This window comes from Phycodurus eques, chromosome 7 (genome assembly GCF_024500275.1).
Source record: "Phycodurus eques isolate BA_2022a chromosome 7, UOR_Pequ_1.1, whole genome shotgun sequence".
In the NCBI taxonomy this organism is placed as follows: Eukaryota; Metazoa; Chordata; class Actinopteri; order Syngnathiformes; family Syngnathidae; genus Phycodurus; species Phycodurus eques.
The window spans coordinates 6771241-6777906 of NC_084531.1; positions in this window are offsets into that span (position 1 = coordinate 6771241).

Consider the following 6666-nt stretch of genomic DNA (forward strand, 5'->3'; position numbering starts at 1 on the left):
TTAGCAACAAATGTTAAAAAGAAAGAACTGGACAAAACAAGGCTGGACATAGGAGCTGTCCAACTAGAAATTAACAACATTTCTGCTGACAGGTAACCTTATCACCTCTTTAATTTTTTAAATTCATTGTACATTAAATAAAAAAAAAAAAAAACGAACTTAAAAACTAATAACATTTAGTGTATAGTAACACTCCGTTACGATCAAGTCATGCTACCAACTTAGCAGCTGTGGCCAATGCAAACTTTTTTCGTGCACATTACCGTTCACTGAATGTACGAAAATGTAATGATTATTGTTTACATTCACAATGATCATATCTCGGATATAATTTTATTTTAACGTTTACATTCATATCATTAGCTTTCTATGCAGATTGACTGGGAAATCCTATTATCATGTCGCCATTGTAGAAACAATAAATACAATACAAAAATGCAATACAACAGCATGCAACGGTTCCACGTCCAGGTATATCATCTGGAGCAGTTCAGAATCAATATTTATCTAAACATGACAAAAAAAATTTAAATGTTTATACAGTAAATAAAATACATTATACTTACCAGAGATGCTGATTATTAAATGTATAATTGTGTGCAGCTGGTTGAACAGTTTTACTCTGACCAACCAATCAGCGGATAGAAAAATGCCGATTCTAGCCATGTGAGCCAAATTTAACATCAGATTGTTAAAAACAAACAAACAAACAAAAAAAACTCTTCCATTGTTGACATTTTTTAAGATACATTGGCCAGCGCTACTGATTCCGAAGGCCCTGTACAGATTAGATTGGCATGGTAGCATATAGAAGCCGAAATCTGATTGGACAAGAAGATATAAAACCCGTATAACACGTGGAAGCAGTGCAGCTAAGACAAATGCTAAAAAGTGAAGAAAAGTATTACAATGTCACGGAATAAATATTACAATGTAGGTTGTAAATGTTGGTCAGTGCTTTGAAAGTGTTAAAGCCAGCAAAGAAGGCCTTTCTCACTCTGATGTCACACCACTGTACAAATGATAGTTTAGCAAAAATTGTCATCTGATTGTTGTTACGTTTGAGCAAATGAATCCAATCATTTGTAGTCAAATGTAGGTTTTTAGTACTATAAACCGAATTCAACAAATTCCTCTATGTATGTACGTACTGTATGCATGTATGGATGTATGTACCTGTATGCATAGTATGTATGTAGGTATGTATATATGTATTAAGAGTCAGAGTCACTCTTGTGATATGGTTTATGGTATTGATTTCTTTAAATTACTGTATGTATACATGGAATTCATATGAAATTGGCAAAGGTGACAGAGTGCCAGTTGTCCTAAGGCCATCTGTTTCTGTGTCTGTGTGTGTGTGTGTGTGTGCGTGAGAGTGAGAGAGAAAGAGAGAGAGAGAGAGAGAGAGAGAGAGAGAGAGCGAGACCCTCTCAGCAGGGGGTCAAAAGTGGGAGGTCATGACCTCAATGACCCCGTGGGAGCGGAGATCATCAATCAACTGGAGGCTGGACAGAGCAGCAGGAGACACACACACACACACACACACACAAACACGCCGAAATACAGTAAAATATACTCTCCCAAACATGCCTGACAAAATAAAGTACACATTGAAACTACAGGAAATGTTTTTAGTCACAATAAATTCAAATTGTCAAAATACGTATATACATGAATGTATTTGTGTGACTAGTTTGATAAGATCCCCTCCTATTCCTCCTCAGCTGCTATCAGACACCTGACCCCAGCGCGGGACAGAGGAAAAGTGAGGGACTACGTCGACTTCTCTTTTTCACTGTGCTGCTTATATTTTATCCTGTTTCTTGCTCCCCTTAATCTATGCTTGTCAATACACACACACACACACACACACACACACACATACATACTATAAGGTTTATCAGCCAGCAATTGCAGAGCGACAGGCATGCTTTTTCTCTCTCCACCCTTAGCACCTCCTCCTCCTCCTCCAGCCTGTCCTGTTGATCAATGAGGAAGTTCTTGGGCCTCAACTATTAATCAGAGCCTATCGGCTAACTGTCTGCTGAGCCAACCAATCACAGCCCACCGACAGCTGGGCCGTGAAAAATGTGCCCTGGTGGAGTAGGGGGTTAGAAGTGGGGGAAGCTTGCGGGGTCCTGGATGAGAGGAGGGAGGTGACCGAGCACTTTATCTCATCTGAGTCAGGTCACGGCTGCACAACTGCATTTTACAGTGGATGCTTAGCATCACATTGACCCCCCGCCATAATACATGACACACACAAATAAATGCAAATATGCTCATGTATGTAGGCTACACCTATGAACAAATGCAGTTGCAAAACCACTTATTTGTAAAGCAAGCTAATTCAGCAAACACGCATTGTCCTTTGTCCTTTGTATCTTTGATTTAACACCCTGCTGAACCTTCTGCTTGACTCGTCTGCTTTCATGTGGAAGGAGGAAACCTGAAATAAACAAAATGGGTGGAAAACGTGTGCTATTTTTGAATTGATTGTAGAGTGGAGGCTGGTCAATAGAGGGCGCTAAGGGCACCGCCCCACCACTGCTGAGTCACCTTGAAAAGGACAAAAGTGGGAAAATGAAATTTGATCATGAAAATATTTCCAGATTTTGTGTATATATCATATATTATAGCACAGTATATATTTTTAGATGAATATGATAAATAGTTTACAGTTAATGATGAGTAAAATTGATTTGTTGATAGTCGGTTGTCCCATTTTATGACGCAAGGCCGCGTCAACATTTTCGCATGGACTCCTCCGCTTACCCCTGGAATGAGGAAATAAACAAAATGGGTGGAAAGGGTGTGCGAAGTGCAATGTTTTTATGGAGGCGAAAGGCCAGGTCCTCACACCTCAAAGCTTCATCAAGGCGCCACCATCCCTCTTCTACATAATCACCGCTCTCACACTCATCCATTCACATCTTATTGCCATGATTAGATTATATCTAACGCTATTATTCTGCTCCCCATTTTCCTCTCTTCCCCTTTGTCTCCCTCTCTCCAACATCATGGATTCCTAGCAGATCTTATTAGTGGGCCAGGTCTCCGACATTGGATTTATGAACCTTCAGACCTTTCTCCTTTAATCTTCCTGTCCTCCTCCGTTCTCTTCCTGGATCTGTCCATCTATCATTCCCAGGGTTGGCTGGGCGGAAGAGTATTAATCCCTCCATCCCATCCCTCACTCCTCTGGACAGATGAGGCAGTACGAGGGAGGAAGATGAGGATGCAAGGGGGAGGAGGAGCAGAGGGTAAGGGACCCCAGATTGCTTTTCATAATGTTTCTGTAGCACTGTGACAATAATTTGTATGCAGATTTTCTCCATCGTAGGTCATTGCCGGCAGTTTCTTTGATAGCTCCTACAGGTACGAGTATAAACTGCACCGGTGCAAATGTGTGGCAGGATAATCTTGAGTTGGGTTGATAAACCACTCAGTGTGTGTGCATGTGCGTATGTGCGCGTGTGTAAGTGAAGAGCTGTTTAAAAACAATAATGCTAATTTATGATTGATACTGCCGGTGAGATATTGATTTAACAGTAGTTTATTATCGCTGTAATACTTTGCAGCGGTATTGACGTGCGCTGCATTAGTCCACCTGCATATCCTATATTGACTCTCATTAGGTTGTGCAGTAATGAATTGTCTGCTGCGTGTAAATATAAGACATCCGTGCATTTTCTAAATCTCTCATCTTGTGACCCCACAAGATGAGAGTGTTCCCAGTCTTTTTTCAATACGTTGTTTATTGTTGTGCTCCCAAATGTGGTATAATGGTGTACGCGCCACATTTCCATGCAGGTAGCATAGTTTGAAATCCCACCTGTAACGTGCGAAGATATCGAGATGCCAGGGGCCTACGCCGCTTTTGTCAGATGGAGGATTGGAGGTGGGGGGAAGGGGGGTGTTGGTCTGACTCTGACGGCGTTTCCAACTCGAAAATTACATATTGAAAAAAAGAATAACGAATTCTTCGAGGAGTGTGTGTGTGTGTTTGCTGACAGCGTTTCCCAATGAAAATATTCGTCAAAACACTCTGATTAAATGCTCACACTCTAATTTAGAGGCCCCTTCTAATTTGGATGCCCGGGTGCATACTATATATAAACACCCCCCATCACAAACATAGCAACAGTAATAATTGAAGACATCGGAACATTTAATAAGTTTAGTCCTTTTAGCCTTAAGTCTTCCAAAATGAGTTGGCGCAAACAGACTGAGGGAAAAGAAATATACATCATCGCAGCAGTCGGGCTAAACCTAAACCGCCTCCATCCATGCCTGTGCACTGACAGGTAGATTAAGGGGCGTGATAGATGCCCCTCTCTCTGTCAGCCACTCTCCATCTCCCTCTCTCCCTCCGCCCTTTCCCTCCCCCGCCATCCATCATGGCGGCTGGTGTAATTGCGGCTGCGTGGGGCTGGCAGAAGGAGGCTCCATCCATCTCCTTAACAACAAACAGTCATGAGGACGGATGGTGCTGCGCTCCCCGGTTAATCTCCATCTATAAGCGGGAGGGAGATGAAGAAAATAACAGAAGGGAGAGAAGTAGTGTTGGCTTACTATAAACAAAAGAGATGGCGAGGGGGACTACAAGGAAAGATGGTGGAGAAGGAGGTTAATACTCCAACACGTAGAAAGGATGGAGAAATAAAGAAAGAGGAATGGCTCAGATCGAGGGGAGCAAAAAGGCACTGTGGAGGAAAAGTTTGCAAACAACTGCAGTAGGAGCATTTGTTGGTGAGGAAAACAACGGAGGCTGAGCAAAGGAGCTCGGGGCCCAAAGTTTATGTCCATGCAGCCAGATGACCCAGAAACTGGAGAGGCACAGGCTCATAAAAACGCACTCTGTGCCCACCCCTCCCCGCCCCTGACTACCCCTTAACTTTTACCCTTCTCTGTTTCTTTCAATCATCTTCGCTTTCTCCACTCACCGCCCTCCATTCACTGTGACATGCAGGCAGTGGCGGGTCACGGGTCTCTGATGTTTTGGGCGGTTGTGTAAGGTTTTCCAAAGGTCACGGCAGCCATATTTTCTTAATGGTCGAGTCACCGAAGTCAACAAGGCTGGGTGGCCTCGCAGGCTACCTCGTCTCTTGCTGCTGAGCCTGCGACACTAAAAACAGACACTTCTTGAGTTCGTTGCTTTCCCCCGATTGAATGGATTCACATTTCTTGTTTGTTGTCAACAGAGTCAGACAGGAGCGCAATACTGTATCCTTTTCGTCAAAAAATATCAAGACAGTCTGAAATCGTATCCTGTCATCCAGGATAAAACAAAATACAGTAAGTTCTACAAGTCAACATTAACATACACACATACACACACACATGCACACACAAACAGGAGTTTGAAACCATTTCTAAGGTTAAAAGCACCATCTTAACATTCAAACAAGTAGCCATAATAGGACATTAGAACATTTTATTAATTGAAAACACAACTGTAGGCTACAAACATATAAACCTAAACGCTTTAACAAACACACATTACTTTGATGAAATATGACTTTACAAAGGTCAGTTAAGGAAACAATTTACAAGCCCCAATTCCAATGAAGTTGGGACGTTGCGTAAAACGTGAATAAAAACAGAATACAATGATTTGTAAATCATTTTCAACCTCTATTCAATTGAATAAACACAAAGACCAAATATTTAATGTTCAAACTGATGAACTTTATTTTTTGGGGGAAATAGTCACTCATTTTAAATTTAACTGTAGTAACACGTGCACCTGTATCTTGCTGAAATGAGCAGGGACGTCCCTGAAAAAAAAAAAGGTTGCTTGGATGGCAGCATATGTTGCCACAAAACCTGTATGTACCTTTCAGCATTAATGGTGCCTTCACGGATGGGCAAATTACCCATGCCTTGGGCACTAACAGACCCTATACAATAAAGGATGCTGGCTTTTAAACTTAGTGCTGATAACAATCCAACTGGTCCTTTTCCTCTTTGGCCCAGAGAACACGATGTCAATGGTTTCCAAAACAATTTGAAATGTGGACTCAGACCACAGCACTTTTTCACTTCACTTTGCGTCAGTCCGAAGCTGGCGGCGTTCCTGGGTGCTGTTAATATATGGATTTCGCTTTGCGTGGTAGAGTTTCAACTTGAATTTGTAGATATAGCAAAGAACTGTGTTCACTGACACTGGTTTTCTGAAGTGTTCCTCAGCCCATGTGGCAAGATCCTTCACACAATCCTGTCGGTTTTTGATGCAGTGCTGAGGGAATGAAAGTCAGGGGCATTCAATGTTGGTTTTCGGCAACTGAATAACTGAGCCTTTCGGACATGCTCCTTTTATACCCAATCACGGCACTCACTTGTCTCCATTTCACCTGTTCACCTGTGGAATGTCCCATACAGGTGTTTTTTGAGCATTCATCAACTTTCCCATTCCTTTGTTGCCCCTGTCACAGCTTTATTGGAACGTGTAGAAGGCATCAAATTCAAAACAAGAGAATATTTGCAAAAAAACAAAACAAAACAATAACGTTCATCAGTTTTGAACATTAAATATCTTGTCTTTGTCGTGTTGTCAATTGAATATAGGTAGGTTGAAAAGGATTTGCATTATATATATATATATATATATATATATATATATATATATATGCATTATATTTGAATATAGTGATTTGCAAA